This window comes from Passer domesticus, chromosome 16, assembly GCF_036417665.1.
Source record: "Passer domesticus isolate bPasDom1 chromosome 16, bPasDom1.hap1, whole genome shotgun sequence".
In the NCBI taxonomy this organism is placed as follows: domain Eukaryota; kingdom Metazoa; phylum Chordata; class Aves; order Passeriformes; family Passeridae; genus Passer; species Passer domesticus.
Genome location: NC_087489.1, coordinates 15,374,677 through 15,392,879, shown reverse-complemented (window position 1 = coordinate 15,392,879; position 18,203 = coordinate 15,374,677). Strand labels below are relative to the sequence as shown.

Sequence of the window (18,203 nt, the reverse complement as noted above, 5' to 3'; positions counted from 1 at the left end):
ACAGACCCAGGCACTATCCCAGCACCAGCTGGGGATTTAGGCATATTGCTGCAGCCCCATTTTCCCCTCCGCACATCCTGTTCTACTTACAGTCCCAATACCAAGCCCCTGCATCCATGTCACAGGCCTAGAGTCATTTTGGTGCAAGAATGCTAGAGGCTGTGTACTGATCCTACTGTTCATTCCCCTGTACAATCCCGGTCCCAGCCGTGCAGCAATGACAGGTCCAGGCCCAGTGATTTCAGCTCTTTCAGCTCTTGACCCACAAGCTTTATTTGACTGCCAGCTGTGTTCTTCCAGCTCCAGATCTGCGCTCCTTCCTCTTCAAAGGGCAGCATCTTGGTCCTTTAGGTTTCCACCCACAATCCCAGCCCCAGAGTTTTTACGGCTCCATCTCTAGAAGTGCCATCACAGACCCAGGCACTATGCCAGCATCGGCGGGGGATTTAGGCATATTGCTGCAGCCCCCTTTTCCCCTCCGCACATCCTGTTCTACTTACAGTCCCAATACCAAGCCCCTGCATCCATGTCACAGGCCTAGAGTCATTTTGGTGCAAGAATGCTAGAGGCTGTGTACTGATCCTACTGTTCATTCCCCTGTACAATCCCGGTCCCAGCCGTGCAGCAATGACAGGTCCAGGCCCAGTGATTTCAGCTCTTTCAGCTCTTGACCCACAAGCTTTATTTGACTGCCAGCTGTGTTCTTCCAGCTCCAGATCTGCGCTCCTTCCTCTTCAAAGGGCAGCATCTTGGTCCTTTAGGTTTCCACCCACAATCCCAGCCCCAGAGTTTTTACGGCTCCATCTCTAGAAGTGCCATCACAGACCCAGGCACTATGCCAGCATCGGCGGGGGATTTAGGCATATTGCTGCAGCCCCCTTTTCCCCTCCGCACATCCTGTTCTACTTACAGTCCCAATACCAAGCCCCTGCATCCATGTCACAGGCCTAGAGTCATTTTGGCGCAAGCATGCTAGAGTCTGTGTACTGATCCTACTGTTCGTTCCCCTGTACAATCCCGGTCCCAGCCGTGCAGCAATGACAGGTCCAGGCCCAGTGATTTCAGCTCTTTCAGCTCTTGACCCACAAGCTTTATTTGACTGCCAGCTGTGTTCTTCCAGCTCCAGATCTGCGCTCCTTCCTCTTCAAAGGGCAGCATCTTGGTCCTTTAGGTTTCCACCCACAATCCCAGCCCCAGAGTTTTTACGGCTCCATCTCTAGAAGTGCCATCACAGACCCAGGCACTATGCCAGCATCGTCGGGGGATTTAGGCATATTGCTGCAGCCCCCTTTTCCCCTCCGCACATCCTGTTCTACTTACAGTCCCAATACCAAGCCCCTGCATCCATGTCACAGGCCTAGAGTCATTTTGGCGCAAGAATGCTAGAGTCTGTGTACTGATCCTACTGTTCATTCCCCTGTACAATCCCGGTCCCAGCCGTGCAGCAATGACAGGTCCAGGCCCAGTGATTTCAGCTCTTTCAGCTCTTGACCCACAAGCTTTATTTGACAGGCAGCTCTGTTCTTGCAGCTCCAGCTCCGCTCTTCTGCGGCTTCTAAGGGCAGCATCTTGGTCTGGGCCCCAGCTCTGGAGCACTTCAGCTCCTGCCCGTGGGGCTGTAAGCCCTCCGCACCATCAATATCCCAGCCCCAGTGTGATTTCAGCTGCCACCCAGCAATCCCTAGCCACTATGCCAGCCCCTGCCTCATTTCAATCAGATGCCCACAGCCTTGTTCTCAGCTCTGCATTTCTGTTTCCCTTTTTCATGCACAATCCCAGCCTTGCCATGCACTTGCCCGCCCCACATGGATTTTGCCTCCATCCCTGGAAGTGCCATCACAGACCCAGGCACTATGCCAGCATCGGCTGGAGATTTAGGCTTATTGCTGCAGCCCCATTTTCCCCTCCGCACGTCCTGTTCTACGTACAGTCCCAATACCAAGCCCCTCCATCCGTGTCACAGGCCTAGAGTCATTTTGGCGCAAGAATGCTAGAATCTGTGTACTGATCCTACTGTTCGTTCCCCTGTACAATCCCGGTCCCAGCCGTGCAGCAATGACAGGTCCAGGCCCAGTGATTTCAGCTCTTTCAGCTCTTGACCCACAAGCTTTATTTGACTGCCAGCTGTGTTCTTCCAGCTCCAGATCTGCGCTCCTTCCTCTTCAAAGGGCAGCATCTTGGTCCTTTAGGTTTCCACCCACAATCCCAGCCCCAGAGTTTTTACGGCTCCATCTCTAGAAGTGCCATCACAGACCCAGGCACTATGCCAGCATCGTCGGGGGATTTAGGCATATTGCTGCAGCCCCATTTTCCCCTCCGCACATCCTGTTCTACTTACAGTCCCAATACCAAGCCCCTGCATCCATGTCACAGGCCTAGAGTCATTTTGGTGCAAGAATGCTAGAGGCTGTGTACTGATCCTACTGTTCATTCCCCTGTACAATCCCGGTCCCAGCCGTGCAGCAATGACAGGTCCAGGCCCAGTGATTTCAGCTCTTTCAGCTCTTGACCCACAAGCTTTATTTGACTGCCAGCTGTGTTCTTCCAGCTCCAGATCTGCGCTCCTTCCTCTTCAAAGGGCAGCATCTTGGTCCTTTAGGTTTCCACCCACAATCCCAGCCCCAGAGTTTTTACGGCTCCATCTCTAGAAGTGCCATCACAGACCCAGGCACTATGCCAGCATCGGCGGGGGATTTAGGCATATTGCTGCAGCCCCCTTTTCCCCTCCGCACATCCTGTTCTACTTACAGTCCCAATACCAAGCCCCTGCATCCATGTCACAGGCCTAGAGTCATTTTGGCGCAAGCATGCTAGAGTCTGTGTACTGATCCTACTGTTCATTCCCCTGTACAATCCCGGTCCCAGCCGTGCAGCAATGACAGGTCCAGGCCCAGTGATTTCAGCTCTTTCAGCTCTTGACCCACAAGCTTTATTTGACTGCCAGCTCTGTTCTTCCAGCTCCAGATCTGCGCTCCTTCCTCTTCAAAGGGCAGCATCTTGGTCCTTTAGGTTTCCACCCACAATCCCAGCCCCAGAGTTTTTACGGCTCCATCTCTAGAAGTGCCATCACAGACCCAGGCACTATGCCAGCATCGGCGGGGGATTTAGGCATATTGCTGCAGCCCCCTTTTCCCCTCCGCACATCCTGTTCTACTTACAGTCCCAATACCAAGCCCCTGCATCCATGTCACAGGCCTAGAGTCATTTTGGCGCAAGCATGCTAGAGTCTGTGTACTGATCCTACTGTTCGTTCCCCTGTACAATCCCGGTCCCAGCCGTGCAGCAATGACAGGTCCAGGCCCAGTGATTTCAGCTCTTTCAGCTCTTGACCCACAAGCTTTATTTGACTGCCAGCTCTGTTCTTCCAGCTCCAGATCTGCGCTCCTTCCTCTTCAAAGGGCAGCATCTTGGTCCTTTAGGTTTCCACCCACAATCCCAGCCCCAGAGTTTTTACGGCTCCATCTCTAGAAGTGCCATCACAGACCCAGGCACTATGCCAGCATCGGCGGGGGATTTAGGCATATTGCTGCAGCCCCCTTTTCCCCTCCGCACATCCTGTTCTACTTACAGTCCCAATACCAAGCCCCTGCATCCATGTCACAGGCCTAGAGTCATTTTGGCGCAAGCATGCTAGAGTCTGTGTACTGATCCTACTGTTCATTCCCCTGTACAATCCCGGTCCCAGCCGTGCAGCAATGACAGGTCCAGGCCCAGTGATTTCAGCTCTTTCAGCTCTTGACCCACAAGCTTTATTTGACTGCCAGCTGTGTTCTTCCAGCTCCAGATCTGCGCTCCTTCCTCTTCAAAGGGCAGCATCTTGGTCCTTTAGGTTTCCACCCACAATCCCAGCCCCAGAGTTTTTACGGCTCCATCTCTAGAAGTGCCATCACAGACCCAGGCACTATGCCAGCATCGGCTGGGGATTTAGGCATATTGCTGCAGCCCCATTTTCCCCTCCGCACATCCTGTTCTACTTACAGTCCCAATACCAAGCCCCTGCATCCATGTCACAGGCCTAGAGTCATTTTGGCGCAAGCATGCTAGAGTCTGTGTACTGATCCTATTGTTCGTTCCCCTGTACAATCCCGGTCCCAGCCGTGCAGCAATGACAGGTCCAGGCCCAGTGATTTCAGCTCTTTCAGCTCTTGACCCACAAGCTTTATTTGACTGCCAGCTGTGTTCTTCCAGCTCCAGATCTGCGCTCCTTCCTCTTCAAAGGGCAGCATCTTGGTCCTTTAGGTTTCCACCCACAATCCCAGCCCCAGAGTTTTTACGGCTCCATCTCTAGAAGTGCCATCACAGACCCAGGCACTATGCCAGCATCGGCGGGGGATTTAGGCATATTGCTGCAGCCCCCTTTTCCCCTCCGCACATCCTGTTCTACTTACAGTCCCAATACCAAGCCCCTGCATCCATGTCACAGGCCTAGAGTCATTTTGGCGCAAGCATGCTAGAGTCTGTGTACTGATCCTACTGTTCATTCCCCTGTACAATCCCGGTCCCAGCCGTGCAGCAATGACAGGTCCAGGCCCAGTGATTTCAGCTCTTTCAGCTCTTGACCCACAAGCTTTATTTGACTGCCAGCTGTGTTCTTCCAGCTCCAGATCTGCGCTCCTTCCTCTTCAAAGGGCAGCATCTTGGTCCTTTAGGTTTTCACCCACAATCCCAGCCCCAGAGTTTTTACGGCTCCATCTCTAGAAGTGCCATCACAGACCCAGGCACTATCCCAGCACCAGCTGGGGATTTAGGCATATTGCTGCAGCCCCATTTTCCCCTCCGCACATCCTGTTCTACTTACAGTCCCAATACCAAGCCCCTGCATCCATGTCACAGGCCTAGAGTCATTTTGGTGCAAGAATGCTAGAGGCTGTGTACTGATCCTACTGTTCATTCCCCTGTACAATCCCGGTCCCAGCCGTGCAGCAATGACAGGTCCAGGCCCAGTGATTTCAGCTCTTTCAGCTCTTGACCCACAAGCTTTATTTGACTGCCAGCTGTGTTCTTCCAGCTCCAGATCTGCGCTCCTTCCTCTTCAAAGGGCAGCATCTTGGTCCTTTAGGTTTCCACCCACAATCCCAGCCCCAGAGTTTTTACGGCTCCATCTCTAGAAGTGCCATCACAGACCCAGGCACTATGCCAGCATCGGCGGGGGATTTAGGCATATTGCTGCAGCCCCCTTTTCCCCTCCGCACATCCTGTTCTACTTACAGTCCCAATACCAAGCCCCTGCATCCATGTCACAGGCCTAGAGTCATTTTGGTGCAAGAATGCTAGAGGCTGTGTACTGATCCTACTGTTCGTTCCCCTGTACAATCCCGGTCCCAGCCGTGCAGCAATGACAGGTCCAGGCCCAGTGATTTCAGCTCTTTCAGCTCTTGACCCACAAGCTTTATTTGACTGCCAGCTCTGTTCTTCCAGCTCCAGATCTGCGCTCCTTCCTCTTCAAAGGGCAGCATCTTGGTCCTTTAGGTTTCCACCCACAATCCCAGCCCCAGAGTTTTTACGGCTCCATCTCTAGAAGTGCCATCACAGACCCAGGCACTATGCCAGCATCGGCGGGGGATTTAGGCATATTGCTGCAGCCCCCTTTTCCCCTCCGCACATCCTGTTCTACTTACAGTCCCAATACCAAGCCCCTGCATCCATGTCACAGGCCTAGAGTCATTTTGGCGCAAGCATGCTAGAGTCTGTGTACTGATCCTACTGTTCGTTCCCCTGTACAATCCCGGTCCCAGCCGTGCAGCAATGACAGGTCCAGGCCCAGTGATTTCAGCTCTTTCAGCTCTTGACCCACAAGCTTTATTTGACTGCCAGCTGTGTTCTTCCAGCTCCAGATCTGCGCTCCTTCCTCTTCAAAGGGCAGCATCTTGGTCCTTTAGGTTTCCACCCACAATCCCAGCCCCAGAGTTTTTACGGCTCCATCTCTAGAAGTGCCATCACAGACCCAGGCACTATGCCAGCATCGGCTGGGGATTTAGGCATATTGCTGCAGCCCCATTTTCCCCTCCGCACATCCTGTTCTACTTACAGTCCCAATACCAAGCCCCTGCATCCATGTCACAGGCCTAGAGTCATTTTGGCGCAAGCATGCTAGAGTCTGTGTACTGATCCTATTGTTCGTTCCCCTGTACAATCCCGGTCCCAGCCGTGCAGCAATGACAGGTCCAGGCCCAGTGATTTCAGCTCTTTCAGCTCTTGACCCACAAGCTTTATTTGACTGCCAGCTGTGTTCTTCCAGCTCCAGATCTGCGCTCCTTCCTCTTCAAAGGGCAGCATCTTGGTCCTTTAGGTTTCCACCCACAATCCCAGCCCCAGAGTTTTTACGGCTCCATCTCTAGAAGTGCCATCACAGACCCAGGCACTATGCCAGCATCGGCGGGGGATTTAGGCATATTGCTGCAGCCCCCTTTTCCCCTCCGCACATCCTGTTCTACTTACAGTCCCAATACCAAGCCCCTGCATCCATGTCACAGGCCTAGAGTCATTTTGGCGCAAGCATGCTAGAGTCTGTGTACTGATCCTACTGTTCATTCCCCTGTACAATCCCGGTCCCAGCCGTGCAGCAATGACAGGTCCAGGCCCAGTGATTTCAGCTCTTTCAGCTCTTGACCCACAAGCTTTATTTGACTGCCAGCTGTGTTCTTCCAGCTCCAGATCTGCGCTCCTTCCTCTTCAAAGGGCAGCATCTTGGTCCTTTAGGTTTTCACCCACAATCCCAGCCCCAGAGTTTTTACGGCTCCATCTCTAGAAGTGCCATCACAGACCCAGGCACTATCCCAGCACCGGCTGGGGATTTAGGCATATTGCTGCAGCCCCATTTTCCCCTCCGCACATCCTGTTCTACTTACAGTCCCAATACCAAGCCCCTGCATCCATGTCACAGGCCTAGAGTCATTTTGGTGCAAGAATGCTAGAGGCTGTGTACTGATCCTACTGTTCATTACCCTGTACAATCCCGGTCCCAGCCGTGCAGCAATGACAGGTCCAGGCCCAGTGATTTCAGCTCTTTCAGCTCTTGACCCACAAGCTTTATTTGACTGCCAGCTGTGTTCTTCCAGCTCCAGATCTGCGCTCCTTCCTCTTCAAAGGGCAGCATCTTGGTCCTTTAGGTTTCCACCCACAATCCCAGCCCCAGAGTTTTTACAGCTCCATCTCTAGAAGTGCCATCACAGACCCAGGCACTATGCCAGCATCGGCGGGGGATTTAGGCATATTGCTGCAGCCCCCTTTTCCCCTCCGCACATCCTGTTCTACTTACAGTCCCAATACCAAGCCCCTGCATCCATGTCACAGGCCTAGAGTCATTTTGGTGCAAGAATGCTAGAGGCTGTGTACTGATCCTACTGTTCATTCCCCTGTACAATCCCGGTCCCAGCCGTGCAGCAATGACAGGTCCAGGCCCAGTGATTTCAGCTCTTTCAGCTCTTGACCCACAAGCTTTATTTGACTGCCAGCTGTGTTCTTCCAGCTCCAGATCTGCGCTCCTTCCTCTTCAAAGGGCAGCATCTTGGTCCTTTAGGTTTCCACCCACAATCCCAGCCCCAGAGTTTTTACGGCTCCATCTCTAGAAGTGCCATCACAGACCCAGGCACTATGCCAGCATAGGCGGGGGATTTAGGCATATTGCTGCAGCCCCCTTTTCCCCTCCGCACATCCTGTTCTACTTACAGTCCCAATACCAAGCCCCTGCATCCATGTCACAGGCCTAGAGTCATTTTGGCGCAAGCATGCTAGAGTCTGTGTACTGATCCTACTGTTCGTTCCCCTGTACAATCCCGGTCCCAGCCGTGCAGCAATGACAGGTCCAGGCCCAGCGATTTCAGCTCTTTCAGCTCTTGACCCACAAGCTTTATTTGACTGCCAGCTGTGTTCTTCCAGCTCCAGATCTGCGCTCCTTCCTCTTCAAAGGGCAGCATCTTGGTCCTTTAGGTTTCCACCCACAATCCCAGCCCCAGAGTTTTTACGGCTCCATCTCTAGAAGTGCCATCACAGACCCAGGCACTATGCCAGCATCGGCGGGGGATTTAGGCATATTGCTGCAGCCCCCTTTTCCCCTCCGCACATCCTGTTCTACTTACAGTCCCAATACCAAGCCCCTGCATCCGTGTCACAGGCCTAGAGTCATTTTGGCGCAAGCATGCTAGAGTCTGTGTACTGATCCTACTGTTCGTTCCCCTGTACAATCCCGGTCCCAGCCGTGCAGCAATGACAGGTCCAGGCCCAGTGATTTCAGCTCTTTCAGCTCTTGACCCACAAGCTTTATTTGACTGCCAGCTGTGTTCTTCCAGCTCCAGATCTGCGCTCCTTCCTCTTCAAAGGGCAGCATCTTGGTCCTTTAGGTTTCCACCCACAATCCCAGCCCCAGAGTTTTTACGGCTCCATCTCTAGAAGTGCCATCACAGACCCAGGCACTATGCCAGCATCGGCGGGGGATTTAGGCATATTGCTGCAGCCCCCTTTTCCCCTCCGCACATCCTGTTCTACTTACAGTCCCAATACCAAGCCCCTGCATCCATGTCACAGGCCTAGAGTCATTTTGGCGCAAGCATGCTAGAGTCTGTGTACTGATCCTACTGTTCGTTCCCCTGTACAATCCCGGTCCCAGCCGTGCAGCAATGACAGGTCCAGGCCCAGTGATTTCAGCTCTTTCAGCTCTTGACCCACAAGCTTTATTTGACTGCCAGCTGTGTTCTTCCAGCTCCAGATCTGCGCTCCTTCCTCTTCAAAGGGCAGCATCTTGGTCCTTTAGGTTTCCACCCACAATCCCAGCCCCAGAGTTTTTACGGCTCCATCTCTAGAAGTGCCATCACAGACCCAGGCACTATGCCAGCATCGGCTGGGGATTTAGGCATATTGCTGCAGCCCCATTTTCCCCTCCGCACATCCTGTTCTACTTACAGTCCCAATACCAAGCCCCTGCATCCATGTCACAGGCCTAGAGTCATTTTGGCGCAAGCATGCTAGAGTCTGTGTACTGATCCTACTGTTCGTTCCCCTGTACAATCCCGGTCCCAGCCGTGCAGCAATGACAGGTCCAGGCCCAGTGATTTCACCTCTTTCAGCTCTTGACCCACAAGCTTTATTTGACTGCCAGCTGTGTTCTTCCAGCTCCAGATCTGCGCTCCTTCCTCTTCAAAGGGCTGCATCTTGGTCCTTTAGGTTTCCACCCACAATCCCAGCCCCAGAGTTTTTACGGCTCCATCTCTAGAAGTGCCATCACAGGCCCAGGCACTATGCCAGCATCGGCGGGGGATTTAGGCATATTGCTGCAGCCCCCTTTTCCCCTCCGCACATCCTGTTCTACTTACAGTCCCAATACCAAGCCCCTGCATCCATGTCACAGGCCTAGAGTCATTTTGGCGCAAGCATGCTAGAGTCTGTGTACTGATCCTACTGTTCATTCCCCTGTACAATCCCGGTCCCAGCCGTGCAGCAATGACAGGTCCAGGCCCAGTGATTTCAGCTCTTTCAGCTCTTGACCCACAAGCTTTATTTGACTGCCAGCTGTGTTCTTCCAGCTCCAGATCTGCGCTCCTTCCTCTTCAAAGGGCAGCATCTTGGTCCTTTAGGTTTTCACCCACAATCCCAGCCCCAGAGTTTTTACGGCTCCATCTCTAGAAGTGCCATCACAGACCCAGGCACTATGCCAGCATCGGCGGGGGATTTAGGCATATTGCTGCAGCCCCCTTTTCCCCTCCGCACATCCTGTTCTACTTACAGTCCCAATACCAAGCCCCTGCATCCATGTCACAGGCCTAGAGTCATTTTGGCGCAAGCATGCTAGAGTCTGTGTACTGATCCTACTGTTCATTCCCCTGTACAATCCCGGTCCCAGCCGTGCAGCAATGACAGGTCCAGGCCCAGTGATTTCAGCTCTTTCAGCTCTTGACCCACAAGCTTTATTTGACTGCCAGCTGTGTTCTTCCAGCTCCAGATCTGCGCTCCTTCCTCTTCAAAGGGCAGCATCTTGGTCCTTTAGGTTTTCACCCACAATCCCAGCCCCAGAGTTTTTACGGCTCCATCTCTAGAAGTGCCATCACAGACCCAGGCACTATGCCAGCATCGGCGGGGGATTTAGGCATATTGCTGCAGCCCCCTTTTCCCCTCCGCACATCCTGTTCTACTTACAGTCCCAATACCAAGCCCCTGCATCCATGTCACAGGCCTAGAGTCATTTTGGCGCAAGCATGCTAGAGTCTGTGTACTGATCCTACTGTTCATTCCCCTGTACAATCCCGGTCCCAGCCGTGCAGCAATGACAGGTCCAGGCCCAGTGATTTCAGCTCTTTCAGCTCTTGACCCACAAGCTTTATTTGACTGCCAGCTGTGTTCTTCCAGCTCCAGATCTGTGCTCCTTCCTCTTCAAAGGGCAGCATCTTGGTCCTTTAGGTTTCCACCCACAATCCCAGCCCCAGAGTTTTTACGGCTCCATCTCTAGAAGTGCCATCACAGACCCAGGCACTATGCCAGCATCGGCGGGGGATTTAGGCATATTGCTGCAGCCCCCTTTTCCCCTCCGCACATCCTGTTCTACTTACAGTCCCAATACCAAGCCCCTGCATCCATGTCACAGGCCTAGAGTCATTTTGGCGCAAGCATGCTAGAGTCTGTGTACTGATCCTACTGTTCGTTCCCCTGTACAATCCCAGTCCCAGCCGTGCAGCAATGACAGGTCCAGGCCCAGTGATTTCAGCTCTTTCAGCTCTTGACCCACAAGCTTTATTTGACTGCCAGCTGTGTTCTTCCAGCTCCAGATCTGCGCTCCTTCCTCTTCAAAGGGCAGCATCTTGGTCCTTTAGGTTTCCACCCACAATCCCAGCCCCAGAGTTTTTACGGCTCCATCTCTAGAAGTGCCATCACAGACCCAGGCACTATGCCAGCATCGGCGGGGGATTTAGGCATATTGCTGCAGCCCCCTTTTCCCCTCCGCACATCCTGTTCTACTTACAGTCCCAATACCAAGCCCCTGCATCCATGTCACAGGCCTAGAGTCATTTTGGCGCAAGCATGCTAGAGTCTGTGTACTGATCCTACTGTTCATTCCCCTGTACAATCCCGGTCCCAGCCGTGCAGCAATGACAGGTCCAGGCCCAGTGATTTCAGCTCTTTCAGCTCTTGACCCACAAGCTTTATTTGACTGCCAGCTGTGTTCTTCCAGCTCCAGATCTGCGCTCCTTCCTCGTCAAAGGGCAGCATCTTGGTCCTTTAGGTTTCCACCCACAATCCCAGCCCCAGAGTTTTTACGGCTCCATCTCTAGAAGTGCCATCACAGACCCAGGCACTATGCCAGCATCGGCTGGGGATTTAGGCATATTGCTGCAGCCCCATTTTCCCCTCCGCACATCCTGTTCTACTTACAGTCCCAATACCAAGCCCCTGCATCCATGTCACAGGCCTAGAGTCATTTTGGCGCAAGCATGCTAGAGTCTGTGTACTGATCCTACTGTTCGTTCCCCTGTACAATCCCGGTCCCAGCCGTGCAGCAATGACAGGTCCAGGCCCAGTGATTTCAGCTCTTTCAGCTCTTGACCCACAAGCTTTATTTGACTGCCAGCTGTGTTCTTCCAGCTCCAGATCTGCGCTCCTTCCTCTTCAAAGGGCAGCATCTTGGTCCTTTAGGTTTCCACCCACAATCCCAGCCCCAGAGTTTTTACGGCTCCATCTCTAGAAGTGCCATCACAGGCCCAGGCACTATGCCAGCATCGTCGGGGGATTTAGGCATATTGCTGCAGCCCCCTTTTCCCCTCCGCACATCCTGTTCTACTTACAGTCCCAATACCAAGCCCCTGCATCCATGTCACAGGCCTAGAGTCATTTTGGCGCAAGCATGCTAGAGTCTGTGTACTGATCCTACTGTTCATTCCCCTGTACAATCCCGGTCCCAGCCGTGCAGCAATGACAGGTCCAGGCCCAGTGATTTCAGCTCTTTCAGCTCTTGACCCACAAGCTTTATTTGACAGGCAGCTCTGTTCTTGCAGCTCCAGCTCCGCTCTTCTGCGGCTTCTAAGGGCAGCATCTTGGTCTGGGCCCCAGCTCTGGAGCACTTCAGCTCCTGCCCGTGGGGCTGTAAGCCCACCGCACCATCAATATCCCAGCCCCAGTGTGATTTCAGCTGCCACCCAGCAATCCCTAGCCACTATGCCAGCCCCTGCCTCATTTCAGTCAGATGCCCACAGCCTTGTTCTCAGCTCTGCATTTCTGTTTCCCTTTTTCATGCACAATCCCAGCCTTGCCATGCACTTGCCCGCCCCACATGGATTTTGCCTCCATCCCTGGAAGTGCCATCAGAGACCCAGGCACTATGCCAGCATCGGCGGGGGATTTAGGCATATTGCTGCAGCCCCATTTTCCCCTCCGCACGTCCTGTTCTACGTACAGTCCCAATACCAAACCCCTGCATCCATGTCACAGGCCTAGAGTCATTTTGGCGCAAGAATGCTAGAGTCTGTGTACTGATCCTACTGTTCATTCCCCTGTACAATCCCGGTCCCAGCCGTGCAGCAATGACAGGTCCAGGCCCAGTGATTTCAGCTCTTTCAGCTCTTGACCCACAAGCTTTATTTGACTGCCAGCTCTGTTCTTCCAGCTCCAGCTCCGCTCTTCTGCGGCTTCTAAGGGCAGCATCTTGGTCTGGGCCCCAGCTCTGGAGCACTTCAGCTCCTGCCCGTGGGGCTGTAAGCCCACCCCAACATCAATATCCCAGCCCCAGTGTGATTTCAGCTGCCACCCAGCAATGCCCAGTCACTGTGCCAGCCCCTGCCTCATTTCAACCGGATGCCCACAGCCTTGTTCTCAGCTCTGCATTTCTGTTTCCCTTTTTCATGCGCAACCCCAGCCTTGCCATGCACTTGCCCGCCCCACAGGGATTTTGTCTCCATCCCTGGAAGTGCCATCACAGACTCAGGGAATATCCCAGCATTGCCATGATTTTCTGGTGCAATATTTCTGCCGCGTTTTCCACTGCACACTTTATGTTCTAGTTGCAGTCACAATACTCAGCCATAGCAGTTATCACATGTCTACAGTGAGTTCCGGGCGCAAATCCCACAGTCCCCATGTCAATCGTACAGTTCCCATACCTGCCCCACAGGACCCCTTTCCCATCCCTGCTGATTTCAGCTCTTGACCCACAAGCTTTATTTCTCTGTTCTTGGAGCTCCCGCTGTTCAATTCTCCAGCTGTGTCAGGTGAAACTGCTCCCGGCTTAAACATGAGGGCCTTGGCTTTGGCTCCAATTTTGAGGCTGCACCTCCAAGTCTAGAAACACCATCCTCACCCCCATTCCAGCAGTCATTATTCTGGCTCCAGCTTGTCATTTTGTGTCCCATTTTATGGTTACTCTCTAGATCTACCGTAAGTACCCCTTTGAGCAGTGATCAATGCTGCCGCACTGCAGTCCCTACCGTGGCCCCAGTGATTTCAGCTCCAGTCCCACAAGCTTTATTTCACTGCCAACTCTCGTTTCACTTTCTGTTCAACATCTTCCCAGCAGTGCCATACAATGCTACTTTTGCTTCTCAGGGCAGGCTCTTTGTTTTAACGCTAGCTCTCTGTGTGGTTTCAGCTCAGCTCTTGAGCCTATGTTCTTGAGCCCCAACACGACAACCCCTCCTGCAGCAATAACTCTGTAGTCCCTATGGTAGCCCTTACAGCAATTTCAGCTGTGACCATTCAGTTCACACCCCAGCACCACATTCCCTATCCCAGCCCCACAGGGGTTGTACCCCAAACCCTACCATATTTCTGTCTCCTCCAGCTCTTCTGCCTCAGCTCCAGCTCCTCAGCTTCCTACTGCCTGCTGCTAAAAGCTGCTTCTGCTTGTCACTGCAGTTTGGGGCTGTTGATAAGGCCACAAATCAGTTAGTGTCATCATTTCAATGTCTGCAGTAGCTGTCCCACCCACCCTCCCTCATGGGATCCCGACTTTGGGGACACTTGAGGCCTGAAGGCCAACACCTACCTTCCCCCTCCCACTGTGTCTCAGCCCAGCACCCGCCCAGAGACGCCCCTCACCTCCCTCAGGCAGCCCCAGGGGCTAGGAATAGCCACCAGGCCCCTGGTCCCCCATCCCAAAAGGTGCCCTTGGGCTGGCTCTTGGGCCCTGGAACCCTCTGAGCCCCCACACCCCCAGCCTCTGCTTGGTACCACAGGGCAGGGGCTGGGATACTCTGGGCATGTCCTGCAGGCCCTGCGCTGCAGTTCTGTACCCTTCTCCCACGGCATTTATCCAGCCGCAGGCTTTCCACCACTCCCTATTGTTTTGGGCCTGGCTCCTTGTTCCGCACCCTGGGGCTTGATTTCTCCACTGGTCTCACAACCGGTGTTTCAGCCCCAATACCCACAACTCTTACTGAATTAACACCAGATATCCAGTAAAGAAAAAGCCAAACCAAAAAAAAAATAAAATATAATTAAATAAGCAAAGTAATGAAATAATACAACAAAGGCAGAAACCATTCTTACTATAAATAAAAGAATAAAGAAAAAAACCAGCTTTATTCCCGGTATTCTGAACGTTACATTAAATACAGACACCGCAAACAGCTCCTTCCCGGATCCCGGTAACAGCAGCCAGTCCCCCCGGCACAACTCCAGCCCCCGCACCAGCCGCCGGCTCCCCCAGTAGCGGCGCAAGGCAGACGCGGGAGTCGCGTCCGTGCTCACCGGCGCTCCCCGGATCAGCAGCCGCGGGGTTCCCATCCCGGCGCAGCAGCGCTCCTCGGATCGCGCACCCGCACGTCCCACACCTCTCGACTCCGCCGCCGAACTGACACCAGGAGCGCCTCAACGCACGCTATTTATGCCCCAAGCCGGACCACCCAGCCAATCACAACCCGAGGCAGCGCCGGCCCGACCAATCCCAGCCCGCCCGTTCCCGCCGCGCTCGGCTCCGCGCGCCCCCCCCCCCCTCCCCATTCCCATCCCGGTCCCCTCAAGCCCTGCTCCCGCCGCCGCCATTGCAGGGGCCGAGTCCGCCCGCTCCCCGCCGCCTGCCCGTTTCCCTGGGAGAAATCCCGGCCAGGACCTGAACGGGAAGCTCCCGCCCGCCCTTTCCGGCCCCAACAGCGCCTGCCGAGGCTGCGGCAGCGGGGACGCAGCTCCGCCGGCTCCCAAAGCGGCAAGTGGCGGCAGGGGCGGAGTGCGGCCGGTGCCGGCGGAGCGGCGCCGGGCTGCGGCGCCGAGCCGCGACTGAGCGGGCTGAGATTGGCGGGACCGCGCCCGGATTGAAAGGGCGGCTGTGATTGGACGGGGCGGAGAAAGGCGGGCTGGGATTGGCAGGCTTGGGAGCCGTGAGGCTGCGGCCCGTGGGAGCGTGGGGCGGAGCCCGGGCTGCTCGAAGGGCCGGCGGGCGCCCTGGGTCCCGCTCGCGAGACCCCCCCCCGTCCCCTTCTCCGGCCCTCTCTCGTGTCCAGGTCCCGGCGAAAAGACCCCCGCAGAGCCCCGACCGGAGCGCCCCATCGGCACTCGGGGCAGGGGGCGGGGAGGAGTGTAGGTCGGGAGTGGTTGCGGCTCGTAAAGGCGGACTCTGCGGCAGCAGAGCGGACTGGGGAGCGGCGGTGACGTGGTATGGGGGGGGGGGGGGCTCGGCAGCGGGGAGTGGGGAGGGCGTACAGAGCCCGCTGCGGGCTCTGGGCGCCTCTTCCCCCGCAGTGCTTCCGCTTCTGCAGGACTTGGCCTGCCCCGACTGGCCGAGATCAGCACGCTGGCCAAAACAGTTAAGTGCCCGCGTTCCCCTGCCCGCCTTCTGCCTGCTGCGGGCCCGGTGCTCACCCTCCTTCTCCCCCACAGTCGTCGGTTGTTATAGGTGATAAAACAATATTGGCTTTCACATTCATAGATTCGCTTTTTGCATCTCAAGTATTTTGATATGGTACAACTTATACATACTTTTAACTGCTTTGTATAGTATAATATGCCAGTTTATGTATGCACTGTATATTTCATATGAATAGTAGTGTGATAAATATGTTATGTGAATTATGCGTATTTTATGATTGGCTTTTCGCAAATATTAAAATGATTGGTATATGTGTTATGTTAGAAAGTTATGCTGTATTAATTTTCTTAAGTCAAATATAGTTTTAGGTTATAACATAATGTTAAAATGGAAACTATACTATATAAGATACTTTTTTTTTTTTTAAGAGAGGAATGAGATACTCCCACCGAGATAGCAGCCACAGAACACCTAATTTATTGCTCACTTATCAGAAGCAGCTAACTTCTTCCTGCCTTGCTCAGCCTCAGGATTAAGAGGACTGGCACTGACCAGACAGAAACCTTTGTTTGGAGTTCTGCATCGTGTATGAGATGTATGAATATGAAACAAGCTATTGCTTTTAAGGGTTAATCCTCTGTTAATGCGTGTCCTTTTTCAGTCTTATTTTGCCCAGAAGGAGGTACCCGACTGTCCATAACTCTTTGTTTTTATTGTCTCGTATTGTCCTAATCCTAATTGCCCAAATTTTTATTACTCTAATTATATTGCTATTTTTATAAATAACTTCCACCGTACACTCTCCACCCGGGTAGGGGTGGTTTCTAGGGTGAGGTTAGGGGTGGTGTGAGGGCTGGTTCACCTGTCACCCTCAGGCACCTGCTCCCCCTCAGCCCCTTCTTGTCACCCTCAAGTTCCCTAGAGTAGCCTCTCAGCTTCAATGGAATCCTCGTGGACACAGTCAAGTATGTATGCAGCCCGAATCCCAGCCCCGCAGTGATGACAGCTCCAGGCCTACAGGTCCCCTTCCCAGCCCCAGTGATTTCAGCTCTTGACCCACAAGCTTTATTTCACTACCAGCTCTGTTCTTCCAGCTGCAGCTGCGCATTTCTCCAGCTCTGCCAGCGAAAACTTTTACAACTTTAAAGGGCAGCATCTTGGTCTTGGCTCCAGCTGTGCAACACTTCAGCTCCCGCCCGAGAGTCTCTAAGCCCACCCCACCATCAATATCCCAGCCTCGCTGTGATTTCAGCTCCCGCCCAGCTATCCCCAGTCACTATGCCAGTCCCTGCATCATTCACCTCGATGTCCAAACAAAGACGGCGGCGCCCACGGCATCACGTGATACCGGACAAAGATGGCGGCTACCGGGTCGGGGTTGTCGGTTTCTGGCGGTTTTTAAGTGTCTCCCGAGCGTTCCCCGTGCCGCTGGTGCTATTCCGGTGTACCCACACCGGAAGGCGCCTCGGAAAATTGTTTTTAAAGCGCGGGATCGGTGTCGAAATTTTGACCAGGCAGCTGAAAGGGCGGCTAAAGCTTGGGGTCTTTTCTGAGGTGCTGGAGGCGGTGCGAGGGGAGGGGCCGCGGGCGGGGCGCCGTGACGACACACTGATGTAGCGCAGGAGCGGGGCGGAGGGCGGTGTGCGCGCGCCGTTCGCCGGCAGGGGGCGCCGCGCCCTTCGCCCCCAGGGGCGGCGGCGCGAGGAGAGTGGTGTGGGGTGGGACGCAGCGGCGTTTGTGTGAGGGGTGGGCTTGAAGGTGCCTGATAGTTCTGTTGGAAGACTGCCTATTTATCTAATTAAATCATGATCCAATTAACTCTTGGTTGTCTAATTTAACTGGTGCTGTGGATGTGCGTACTCTTGCAATGGTTAATCGATTTCAGTATTAGATACTGCCAGCTGGAGCACTAATTAGGGCCCCCTATAGACTATGTATAAAAAAAAGAAGAAAAACTATATGTCTGGTGCAGCACTAGAAAATTTCAGACTCCCGGGGAGTAAATCTTTTCTTTAAATCGTTTTTTGAAGGTTTTTGGTTTGTTGGTTTGTTTGGTTTTTCTTACCCCCAGGCAGCAATGATACAGATACGGCATTTTGTGACCTCTACGAGCACGGAGCAAGCGCCGCGGGAACGCGCTGGGGAGTGCACGGCACAGGCAGCTTCCCTTGGAACCGCTTCCTCCTCCCCGTTTGAGCCCGCCCTACCGCTGAGACCGCGACGATACGGAGGCGACACCGGAGCGCTGGCATCAGGCTGAGCCTGGCAGCTCCGGCAGCGAGCCCGGCACGGACTACAAGTACCATGAGTTCCCGTGTGGGTACTACAGGTCCCACAATACCTCACGCCGCCTGGTGTCTCCGCTTCGGTCCCGATTTAAATCCAGGCAGTGAGGAAAATGGCGGTGCGGGGCTGAGTGTGGGGGAGATGGAGATATAGCTGAGCTTTGGCTCATTTCTCAGGTGAGTGGCGTTCGAAGGAAGGG

At 54.0% G+C, this 18,203-nt stretch overlaps 1 protein-coding gene across 12 annotated transcripts in view; it reads left to right on the top strand.

The window, feature by feature from the left end:
• Positions 1-15,587: 15,587 nt before the first annotated feature.
• Positions 15,588-18,203, top strand: part of NCOA3 (nuclear receptor coactivator 3) — a 52,608-nt gene continuing 49,992 nt past the window's right edge. For 9 of the 12 annotated variants that reach the window (XM_064391499.1, XM_064391498.1, XM_064391503.1 and 6 more), the window contains exon 1: positions 15,588-18,180. The gene's annotated coding sequence lies outside the window, so the exon portion shown is untranslated. The remainder of the gene's footprint in view (positions 18,181-18,203) is intronic. The other 3 variants (XM_064391490.1, XM_064391491.1, XM_064391502.1) reach the window with 3 other exon arrangements.